Genomic DNA, 13,390 nt, shown 5'->3' with positions numbered 1-13,390 from the left:
ATGACATAACTTGACAGTACTATTTATAACTCTTACATTATGAAACATATGGTTAATATCCAGTACAGTGCCAAAGTGCAGGATATAGAACTTAAATGTGAAGGGAGAAAATTGTTGGGAACCAAGTAGACAACTTCATATGGACCATCGCTTTCAACAAGCATAGACCGATATGTCCAAAAATAGCCCAGAGTATTTTTTTAAACAAATTAGATTTGTACCGCAAATCTAACCAAATTCCATTATGTCAGGGTCCTTATAATAAAGTTTTACTGTAATCAGACAGCCTTTCATCAAACTGTACATGTTTACCTTAGCCTACCTGCAGCTAGGCAAACACCTCAAAAACCTGAAGATTGGTTGCAGTTGATCTGATAGATAAGAATCACAAGGAATGCCTGTATGGCATATGCTACCAAGGTCAGTAAAATTAGGATGCTGTACTAATGTGGATTTTTAGTATAGTTAATTAGTAATCATGATTAACAGTGAAATGTACCCTGGGCTATCCTGGGCTTAATAAATAATTTATAAACACTATATTTCTACAGTAGCTTTCTAATGTGTGAACCTTAGTTCAATAGCACACTTGTGTAAGTGCAATGGATTCCCTAGCCCAAAAGATTATCAGGATTAAAACACAATATACACATATTTTGAAGGTCCAAGCCTAATCCCATTAATATAGAAAAAAATATCTAGATTTTGGGAAACCAAATTTGACTAAAGTAATGAACGCCTTTAAAATATGGACTGGGAAAGATGTTAGACATTTTAACTATGTGGGGTAATTTTAAAGATGATATTAAAAGAAGGGGAGTTATGTATACAGGAAAATGTAGTCAAAGGGAAAAGATAGAAGGCAGGAAGTAAAGGAAAACAGGCAAAGCAAAAGAGATTAACGGTGAGGCAGGAGGTTCATATAATGGAACACTATTATATGAAGACAAACTAGGTAACTAGGAAAATTAATGGTGACATATACCATTTATATGTATAACATGACTTGGAAAAATAATCTCTGATTAGTTTAAAACATCACATGACCATAGAGTTCAGATGTCATATGTGAAGTCTGCATGTCAATGACCCTGTTCTTCAAACTATATAAAAAGATATAGTTTTTATATAGCTACCTCCGACTCTCTACTTCGGTCTATTAGAAACTCACAGATTCACACAGCTATCTCGTGTATAGCTCATTTCACCCCAAACACACTAAAAACTCTCTTCCTTTTTCACAGTTCCTTTGGCTACGACGATTATGCAGCGACGACATCGATTTCCAGAACCAAGCCCTCAAAATGTACTCCTTTTTCATCAACAGAGGATACCCTAGCAATGTTATTGACAGGATCCTTGCCTGAGCCAAAAACACCCCTCGGACCATCAACTCAATCAGGAACCCCCACCGTAACAACTGCATTCCTTTGGTGCTTCCCTACCACCCCAACACACTTCCTATCCCCAGGACTATTAATGACAACTTTTCCATCCTACAGGATGATCCTCAGAAAAACTACAGAAACTAAAATTATCCTGCAGCTTATCCTTCCCCCTTCTCTTAACGACAGACTACTTTTCTTCTAAATTCTCTCTATTCATTGTAGCTCTCATTTCACACTTCTCTTCACCTATTCTGACCACACCTCCTGATTGGCCTCTCTTTCTGTCCCCTGCTCCCGCCCCTCGCTCCTCCTCTCTCTCAGCTTTTGTTCTCCCGCTACATTACCTTTGCTTACTGCCCTGTCTTTCTCACAACTGAAGAAGGCTCAACGGCTGAAACCTTGTGTTTTCTTTCTTCTCTTTTCAGCATGTAATAAACCTATTACTTGTTCCTATATAAAATATATTATCTATAATGAAAAGATATTAATTATCTATATTTCAACAGTACAGAAATATTACTACTGAGAATCATCATTAATATGATTTACTCAACAAAATATATTGTACATATGGAGGGTTACAAAAATGGAGAAAATAAGAAAATGTTTGAGGGGATTAGTCAATAATAAAATAATTATTCATAACCCCTAACTAAAGATTTCTGCTACGAGTATACGGAGTGGTTGTTATAGTTAGAGGCATGTGAATTATTTGTTCCCTGGCGCAGCTTAGGTGACAAGAGTAATAATTCAGACAGACTTACTTAAAGAAATATTTACTGACAATGACAGTGACACACACTACACTACACACAACATAAACATACAACACACACGTTACTGTATTTACATGTTTACTGACAAGGAGTCTCAGAGTCCTATGTCTAAATCACCCCGAAATCCCCAGCCTGCTACCAAGTATTTGACTCCTAAATAATGTCTACATAGGTTAAAGAAGAGATACTGTAAGATGCCTTATAAACTAAATAGAACAGAACCTATGATTAAATCTCTCTTTCTCTATCCCAGTTGCCACAAAGTAAATGGGAGGTAATTTTAAACTGAGGGATTCTTTACTCAGGAACTCCTAGTTCCTTAATACCTACAGTATAGCACGCTCTCTTTAGTAAGGTTCAAATACATACAGTAGCTCCAAATTGGGTTTTTCAGATGATCATGAAGTATGGACAGGAGTCCAAGAGGTTAGTCCTCAGTCAAGCAGGTTAAGCCAAATTGTGACTAAAATACTCCATAATATTTTCAGTACACTTAAATCTTGGATGTTGTTATTCCTAGTGAAATATTGTTTTGAGTTTTTAACTCAAAGTTAGGGAGAGTGTTTTCTAAAAACAACAGCATCAAATCACAGTCCTTATGTTCATATGAAATCTCCCAAAAATAGAAATATCATAATTACACATACAGTAAGACTTTTGTGGCACAGGAAAGGCTGTGCTCATTAATGTCACGAACACGGACTGAAATCCGTGTCAGATCTTGTAGAAGACCCTATGCGATGCGGTAAGAGCTGGAGAAAACAGGAGGCGTGGTAAAAGGGAACACACGGGGGTTTAATAGTGCACAAAATAATAGTGACAATCCGTGAGACAGTGAACGGGGAAGACAAAACGGCATCCAAATCCAAACGGGTCCAAGGGCAGGTCAAAGCACAGTCCGAGAGTCCATCAACAAGGAATCCACCCTGGGACGCGACAAAGTTAAAATCCCCGGGAGGGGGGAGCACACGGACAAACAAAACATGGAGGTCCAAGGGTGACGGGGCGAGATCCTCCAGACTCCGGGCTCAGGAAGCGGGAGGTGTCGGGGATGAGGCCTATGCCCTCAGGAGACGGACGTAGGGCTTCCTGGTGCTAGGCGGGCCTCGCGACATCTTACCCTAATGATGAGCCCCGAGGACTGGAGGAGCTGGTCTTTAAATAATAACGCTAAAAGGGTACACCTGGAGAGCTTAATCACATGGACAATAATGGGTGCAGTGGAGCGCCCTCTAGGGAGGGATGTCGGGCGTGACAATTAAATGGTAGTAATATTCCCATATTGCTGCTCAGTAGGGGGAAGCCACACTGCATGGAAACATTTCTATACATAAATTGTATGCATAAATATATATTTTTCCTTTGCATGGAAAAGAAAATGGAAAGCTTTTAGCATGCCTTAATTTTGTGTGTGACTATATGGTTTTATGTTTAATACATGCTTTTTTATCATGGAATATGCCTCACAGATACATGCATAATGAATGCTGTGATTAGTGCAGACAGAAAAAGGTCCATATTGTTTTAATAATAGATAAATCAAAGAGCTGTTACGCATCAATGTAGACTGATTGTCTACATTGGTTGTTTTGATCATATTAAGACTGATATTTGCATCTAATAAAGTAAAAAACAATAAAAGAAGAAAAAATCTGAAATAACTTAATAATACTGGTGATTAATTTCAATAGAAGGATTTTCAAGCCACTGCATTATACACCAATGTATATATGGAGACACTTGTTGCACTTGTTTTAGTTTATTATTCTAAATGCATATTAATGCACAGAACTATAATCCTCACATCCCCAAGTATTTTGGAATACTTAATCAAAATTACTTCTGAGATATTTTTGTTGAATTCTGAATAATCTTAAGAGAAGCATATTATTGACATACGTATGTAAATGCTATGTACTGTAACATGGATATAGAAAATAACTCGGAGATTAGTGATCATAATCCTAAAACTGTGCTATACTGTAGTTCATTCTTATTAAAAATCACATATATTATTCAGAAAAGTGGTGGCTTGAAGACATGTCTATATCTGATATGATTTTTGATAAGAGATTTCAACTTGATATTCAATGTAATCTACATACAGTCTCCAATATTCAGCTATAGCGCTACAAACATTATGTATGGCACTTCAGAAATGAATTCAAGAAAATACATTCTGTAGGTGGACTGTTCCACTGTCAATGGTATTCCAAATACATTATAATCATAAAAGTTTGCATTTAAATAAGCAACACTGGCAAATCATGTTATAGCCTATTATTCATTCAAATGATTGCAAGGTAACTGAGCATCATAGAAATCTAGCGTTCTATATATATGAAAAATAAAGAATAAGATTATGTGATACTAATTAAATGTTTAAGTGTCAGTTTAATTAGTTGATATTCACATTCATAACTGTGATGCATTTCAGTAACATTAACTATTACACAAGCACTATGTCACTTCATTAATGAGAGAGTTGATTGGACACAGTTAAAACTTGTGATTTAACTTGTTGAATGTAACAGCATGCATCAAAGATTTATTGCTACCAAGAGTGGCCACTACAGACCAGCCTGCAAGGTCACAGTATACGTTGCATCTTTTCAATAACTTTTAAGTGAATGTTCTCCACAAATGATCATTTTCCTGATAATAACTGAATTTGTTGATATTATACAGTAAGTAGATATGTTTCTTTTGAAATTTGGTTATATGATAAAAAATGTAAACTAAATATACAATTTTGGGTAGAAAACACTCAGCATATAGCATGCTTCAATACATTACTATCAAGCTGTTGTGTATCAATAAATGAAACAAGGGGCTTAAATGTAAAAAGATTATTTTTAGCAAAAAAAGGGTTTTTATTTTTATTGCAATATTTGCACTTAAATAAACATAGGGAAACAAAGTATCACGGTAATACTATTAAAATAAGATATAATCACAGCAACAGCAGCTGTGTAGAAAATGTTTAATTCATTTTTTTGCTCTAAGGGTAAGTTCTAAATTCAGAAACTTTCCTTTATCTATACTAAGACAAAATAAAATGTCCTTCAGTTTTGAGTTAGGTGGCAAAAGCCTATTTCACCCCTAGAGCACAGATTTACATTTGGAAGGATCAGCAAACTTTCAAGCTGAGACAAGAATAAAGATGTGCATAATAGAGGAAATATCTGACAGTTGGCAAGTAATGCTCCCTTTCAGAGTTGAATGTCAGCTACAGAATGTTAACCTTTACTAATCAACATGATGGGATCTATAAGGGGATCCAGAGGCAGTTTTATTAATTGAATTACTTTGCTTTTGAGAATAACTTTTACCTATACCACGAAAGTTAAAGCCAGATCTGTTGTAAGGCTAGTCAGTTCAATTTACAATATCAGGATATGCTTCAAAAAGCTGACATGTTATTTGTGCAAAGAGTCCTGAAGTTACATTTTCTGTAGGATTTCTGCACTGTATCTGCTACATACTGTAACTTTATGATTGAAAGAACCTTGGGTGTATACTGAAGGTTTTGACAGAATAAGTATGAACATAGAACATTATGATACACTTAGTCATTTTAACCACACTTTGGCTATTTTTTATGACATGTAATACATTTTTGTCTTCTTTTCCACTGGGGACAGTTTTCACATTAAGAATGCACGGTGAGCAAGTAAAGAGGTTCTTTACATTTGTACAGTGAATCTACTCTTTTCTAGGAGCATCCATAAAGGTAAACCAGTGAGAGGAACTCTGAAGGTTAACTATGCAGGACATTTGTTTCCATAAGGATGACTATTACTCGTACTGTTCAAAGCATGTGTTAACATTTGACATATGTTGTAGTGTACTTTTGAATTGGAGACATGACATTAAAGTTGAAATGTTCTTCTGTGGAAAGATGGAAAAAATGATGGTACTTCTGCTGCAAATTTATCCTTCTGATGTTTCTACAGTTTAATCTCTGTTTGTTAGTAAAGCAGTTTTATTTTATTAACAGCTTTGTTCTCTGCCAAAGGGCATATCTTGTTTTAAATTTCACCATGCCGGTTTTAAATATAATCCCTCCACCTTGTGTTGAAAATATCACAGTAGAGGGACTTGTAATCTCACCTCTTTCTGAGTCAATAACCCAGCCCATTTTTTACCCTATTTTTCATGTTCAAGAGTATAATATATACTATACGTATATAATAGTCATATATATTTTGTATATTAGTATATATTCTATAGTATTCATTAGTAATAGTATACTATTTATTATTAGTATTCTATTAGTATATATTCTAATGGATACTACCGCTTTCTAATGTATACTGCTCCTATTGTATTCCCTACTACCATCATGTTACTGTTAAGTTTAAGTTTAAGCATACTGCTGGTGCTTATATTTCTCACTGCTATTTTCCACTATGTTGTTGGCACACGTTATTATCTTATGTTCTTGTCTCCAACAATTTATGTTGTCATTTGTTATGTGTGGAAACAACTAAGAAAGCATTTCATTGTACTCAGGTACATATGACAATAAAATATAAAGTTGACACTTAAAACTTAAAATGTGTTACTTGGATGGGGGCATTGTCATCCTGGAAGTTTCCACTCCCATCAGGACAGAAATTCTTCACCATAGGATCAACATGATCACTTAGAAGGGCATTGTATTTACTGATATTTACCTTGCCCTCTAAGGACTTGAGTGGACCTAAACCATGGCATAAAAATGCACCGCACACCATACCGTAACAGTGCCACCAGAACCTGTCACTGAAGGAAACAAGCACTTGAGCCTGTAGGTTTCCTCTGGCATGTGCCACACATATACTCATCTGCTTGTTGAGTACAGGGTGAAAGATGACTCATCTGATCATATGACTTTTTTCCACTGCTCAGCAGACCTCTGCCTGTGTTCTTTGCACCACTTCAGTAGCAAAAGTATATTTTTAGGTGTAGTAAGGGGCACTGCAAGCCAACCATAGTATCCATCGCTTTGAAGTCCCCGATGGACTGTACTCGATTAAATTGTCTGCTCATGCCTTGTCAGGTTGACATTTGCAGTTAGCTGATTTAGAGTTGCTTGTCTATTGCTTATCTTGAACCAATGCATGGGCATCACAGTCAAGAAGAATGTGTTTTCATTCTCAGTTGCTCCTAGTTGATGATATCTTTCTCTTAGACTTCCATGCCAATATCACCTTAGCCACTGTTCCTCGTGAAACATCAGCAAGTTGAACAGTCCTCATCACGAAAACTCCTGCCAAATGTGTCCCAACAACACCTCTTTCTCAAAGTCATTGAGATCTCTTCTCAAATAATGGGCAACTTGGCCATTTATCCATGATCCTTAACATGATGGGGATGGGATGTTAATTGCTTAATTACTGTAACTCAGGAACCATAACTGTGCTTCCAATATATTGTGTATCCCTTATTTACTCCTTTACTTTGGCAGTTTATTATCAGGGTTTCAGTGAAATGCTTGGTAGCAGTTTTTGGTTTCCTTTTAATTTCTCATATAAACAAAAATAAAACTAATGAGACTTGTCCACCTCATGATACTGCATTGCCATTCCATACTGTCCTCATTTTCATTCACTTGCATGAACTATATAAACATTGGCTGAATGAGTGAATACTTGCAGAAAATAAGCTAAGAAGTATAAAAATGACACATTTGAGGCAATATACAGTACTGTATAAAAGCTGGTTTTACTTGCCCGATGAAGATCTTTTTTTCTGCACAGATTTGTGCAGAACAATAATTTAATTATCAAAAACTTTTTCAAAGTGTTGCCCTACAGAACCTTGTTTCATAACTAAAATTCAAAGACCTTGAGGTGACATAGATTAAATTAGTGAATTACACATGCTATTTTAGGTTTGTCACTTGGGTAACTGTTGCTTAGAGCAGATAAATACAGTATCTCTCCCACCCACCCGCAGCACCACTAACACCTTGACTCCCAAGAAACAAAAGAATACAAAATGAAAACTGAATTCCGGAGTCATGAGTGGTTATTCAACATCTCACAATTCAAAACCCTCAGCCAACCTGCAGAGTGGGCTTTAACAAAACAACCAAGACTCATAGTGCCCCTGAGTTCTTTTGTTTGATTTAGACTACTTAAAGATTTGTGAGTCTTTGCTGCCCTGGAGTCTTTCTGTACTATAAAATGTGAAATTCAAGCATAGCTCTGTACCTGTTAATGGACACTTGCACAAAAATGGGTAGGCTTGTCTCCAAATGAAAACAAGAAAATGGTAGAAAAGTCATATTTTCAGTACTGCTGACGTATCAGATAAAATATGTGTAATGGTATTTTATGGTAAAACTAGTACAAAACAAATGCAAAATGAATATCCTGAAATTGTGAAATAAGCAACTTCTAATTACACTAAGTTAACCCTAAAAGTTTAAGGAAGTCTAAAAAACTGTTGAGGGTTTTAGCCTTTACAATTATACAACACATTGAGAAAAGTATCATGTAGAATCTAACATTTACTTCTGTTGATGTTAGTTTTTGTATAAAAATCTTCTTTCAAGTTTTGTTGTGGTAGTTTCAACATTGATCAAGAATTAATATTGATCTCCCTCAACAGTTTCTTTGTTCAGTAAGGTGGATTGTAGGTTTGAGTTGAAATTTTAAAAGTCTTCTTATTTTCAAAATAAGAAACAAGAGTTCTAGCCCTCATAAAACAGAACTTAATCTATACATTTTTGTAGGTCATGTAATTAACAATTTTGTTGTAATCATTTAAACCATAGATGTGCTTAATTAAACTATTTCAGAATCATTTGGGTCCAGATTTTGAATTCTCCTCATGGAATAGGAAAACAAAAAACATAATATAACATAATGATTTATAGACCACATTATGTCTTGCTGAAAAAAATCTAAAAATGTCATACTGTAATCTTAATAGCATTGTACAGAGTCATTTATCGTATGTGAGATAAAAACTCCAACAAATATGAGAATCATATTCATTCACACTCCCAAAGTAAGTATTTTGTAAATCCTCAGGCATGGATTACACTGCCAAGACCTCTTACAGTATATTGTGTTATGATATTCTGGCACTTCTAAGGGATTTTTGACAGTTCCTTCAGGCTGCTCCAGGTCCACCAGACCTTTTGGTTTCAGTTGGTGAACTGCCTTGAGCTAAAACCTCAAATGTTCAATTGGATCAATCTGTATAATCATTTATCTGTATAAAATGAGCCAGTTAAGAACATTTGCGTGCCGCTTGTTTGTTGGTTTGAATGCATACTTTGGATGTCATGGTGGAAAGGTCAGAATATACATTAATAGGTCTCTCCTTATACTGTATTTCACAGTGGACATAAGCGTTTCCCCAGCATGAGCTTCATCTTTTTTTTTTAACAAATGTAAATCTGATTGTTATGTTATCTGTTCATAAGACATGGTTAGAATTATCAGTCAGAGTTAGGCAAACTTGACTTGCATCTTTTTTGTTTTACCTTCAGAAGAGCCACATTGAATGGCAGTTTTCAACACTTTTATCCTGAAGATGACAATTTGCATTAGAGATCTCTAACTGCCGCCTTAGGTTTATGGTTCTATGTACTGCTTCCTTTTATACCCCAGGGAACCACAAAACCTTTGGAAGCTTCTATTTTGTTCCAGAGGCTTCTATTGTACTTTCAAAGAGCACAATGTTATTGTAGATTTGTTTTTGTTGGATACTGTATTATTTGACAGAAAATACTTGGAGGTGTGAATAACCGTGACACTATTTTTTTATGGAATTCAATTTATTATTTATATTAAATAACTCTGCTCTGTACAATGCTATTACAGTTATAGTATAATATTTGTTTTTAAAAAGACAATAAAGAACAGAACTTCTGTTGCATTATATTTTTGTACCTGTTTTAATACTCAGGGTGTTAATAACTCTGGAAGTCAGCATACTGTATAACCAATATATATTACAGTATATATAATTTACAGAATTATAGATATTATTCATTTACCGACTACTTTACCCCTATTTTAAAATGAACATATGATAAAGGATTAAATATAGATACACATTGTTTGCATATACTGTATACAGTACATATATTGTGTGCATACAATTTTGCAAAACATTGATCTTAATTGTACTGTAGGTGTTGCATGTGTAAAGAATTTTATTCTAGACGTGATTCAAACTAATTAGTTTGATATTAGAATAGGTGCACAACAATCTAAATTCACAACTGTCAGAATTTGTATTGACTAGTATACAGTAGATACATATTCAAAAGACAATTGGCTGAAATTGAAGACATCAGTTAGCTTGACTGGCAAAAAAGCACTCTTACAATAAGCCTTTAAATATTGAACAAAAAAAACACTATACAGTGAAAAGACTGGAAATGAGATGAATGAGTAATTTGATAGTTTGGTAATCATGTTGCCATGTTTACAGTTTTGGTAACATGAATGTGTTAGTACAAAAAACATTACAATTCTATTTTTAGCTTGTTGTGTTTCTTACGTTTCTTAAGTATTTTTACAATTCAGCTATTACATTGACGAGATTCCTTCCTGTATTCCAAGTGATATAGTCAAACCACATTCATTTCACTGTCAGTTTTTCTCATATGGTCCTATCTGATGATGTGCTGGATCTTTAACTGAGTGCTACTGTATCTATAGTAGCTTTGGTTTGCCAGAAGCATGTGTTTCCCTTATCAAAAACATTTCTATGTGGTTATTTGGGTACTGCGTTTGGCCACTGTTTAACACTCTGTGTTTCAGAAGGTCTCTTATATGATATTGTTTAAAACTTTAAGGATAGAGTATTTGAAAGATTACCTTATTAAATACTTGCTCCCAAGTACTTTATATTAAAAGCAACTAAAATGACAGACTATTGTACTGTAGGAAACTCTTTACAAGGGAGAAATTTAGTTTTGTATGATCTTGAAGGATTTGCACATTCTTTTCACTTACTTTGCTTGAAGTCTTTTAAAGTCTGACTTCATATGACATATCCTTTATTCATGAACACTGTCTCATATAATTCATTTTCAGTGTATTTGTTTAACATAACATATTCTGTTCTTTGACAGATATGCATGAAATATTATACAGAATACTGAGGATTTACAAGTTAGTCCCCACTCTATCAAACACACCGGAACAAATCAAATCCTTGACCTTCAAAATTGTCAAAGAACAAGAATTGAATAAATATGCATCTCAAGGTTTTATTCTACTAAGGGTGAGTGACATAAAGATGACATGTTTTAAGTTTGTTTTTCATATATGTTTCTACATTTATGTGGGTATGTTTTTGATACTTGTTTTGTCTGTTTAAAAGTTTGCCGACCTAACTGGGATATGTTGATACTTAAGATAACTGTTTAGAATGTAATAACATATTGTACAGATAAGACAACTTCAGATTCATATTTGAATAAGAATTTATTTTTGGATTTAAAATATTTATGAGGGTACTAAAGTAAAAGCTAAAATGATAAAGATTAAAGATTTTGAATACAATAACTCACAGTACCCATTTAAAAAAATCCTAATGAGCTTTTTTACTCAAGATATTATCCTAAAATATTGATACAAAAACATTTAACATTTAGTCTTCTAAATTTTGATATATCTTGTCAATAAGTCTTGCAATTTTATTTTTCAAACATGGTGTTGAAATAATAGTTATCTGATTGGGAAAATATATATATTTTTTAATATTTCATTGTAACAACCCCTTGTGTTATAATCAGACTACACTATAACCAATCCTACACTACATTACCAATCTCAAGAACCACAATAAAAATTTTTCTATTTAGTCCCTCTACATTTATTTACACTGTCCTCTTTAGTCAGGAATACACATGTAGTACTAATGTAGTAAAGTAGGACCTTGCTTTTTGTGGTTTTGTATTAAACCGTGGTTCTCAAACTGTGGTACTTGTACTACTGCTGGTACGTGCAGCGCCCCCAGGTGGTATGCCAGATGACCCTGGAAATTTGTTGTGTGCACTGAAAAACTGGGATGGGATTTCATATTTTCTATTTTAATAAAATGAGTTTATGTGTCAAATACGCAGCCTATGTACTACGATACTGCGCACGCTAATACTTGGGTGGACTATGTAATTCTATACCATTGTATAGGAATGCGTGCTACGAACATAAGTGACCAATTGTATTTTAAAAAAGTTATCTTCAGTAAATAGGGAGGTAGGAGAATGTGCGTGATTTTGGAACAAGGCCAATCTTGTGAGCACAGGAAAGCGTGACAGATAGAAAAATATTTAAGGACTGTTCTAGGTTAATTTGAGAAACATACACCATGCGTCTCTGTGTTTCACTCCCATGCGTATTTAATAAAAACTTCCTTTAACTTCTGAGACGGACTTCTGAAACGGAAATGGGGGAAAATAAAAGCTTGCGGATTGCTAAAGCAGGTAAGCCCCACACTATTTGTGAAGAACTTTGTTTACTGTTGGCAAAAGAGTTGACACGTATGATGTGTGGAGAAAAAGCTGCTAAAAACCTCGACCTCCTGCCCCTTTCGAATGACACAGTCACTCGTAGAATTATTGACATGGCAGATGATGTCAAAAGTAAGCTGATAGAGCTTGTTAAGATGAGCAGATGCTTTTCACTGCAATTAGATGAGTCTGTAGATGCCGTTGATTTGACCAATTTGCTCATTATGTTCGATACGAGTTTTAGGGTACGTCCCATGAGGACTTTCTGTTTCGTAAGCCGCTACTGTACCAACAAGAACTACAGGAGAGCACATATTTCAGCTTCTGAATGAATTTATCAAAGAGAATGGCATCGACTGGATAAAATGAGTCGGAGTTTGTACAGACGGTGCTAGAGCAATGACAAGCCGACACAGCGGTGTAGTTGCACGAATTAGAGAGGTTGCTCCAGATATGCAGTGGACGTACTGCAGCATCCACCGCGAGGCCTTGGCAGTCAAGAAAATGCCTGAGGATTTAAAATCTGTTAGACTCTGCTGTCAAAGTTGTGAATTGTATCAAGGCTCAACCAATGAATTCACATATGCTTTGCTCGACTAAACAGGCTCACCCCTCTCACTGAAATGGTAAGTGCTCAGTGCTATTTTTATTATATGTGTACTGTATGTGGATGTGTGCACATGTGTGCTTATTTTGGTCATTGAAATTTTCTGTGGTTCCTATGAGAAAATGACTTGTAGGTGGTACTTGGATGCTTT

Source organism: Atractosteus spatula, chromosome 8 (assembly GCF_055471065.1).
Source record: "Atractosteus spatula isolate fAtrSpa1 chromosome 8, fAtrSpa1.hap1, whole genome shotgun sequence".
NCBI lineage: Eukaryota > Metazoa > Chordata > Actinopteri > Semionotiformes > Lepisosteidae > Atractosteus > Atractosteus spatula.
Note: the sequence above shows the minus strand (reverse complement) of the source record.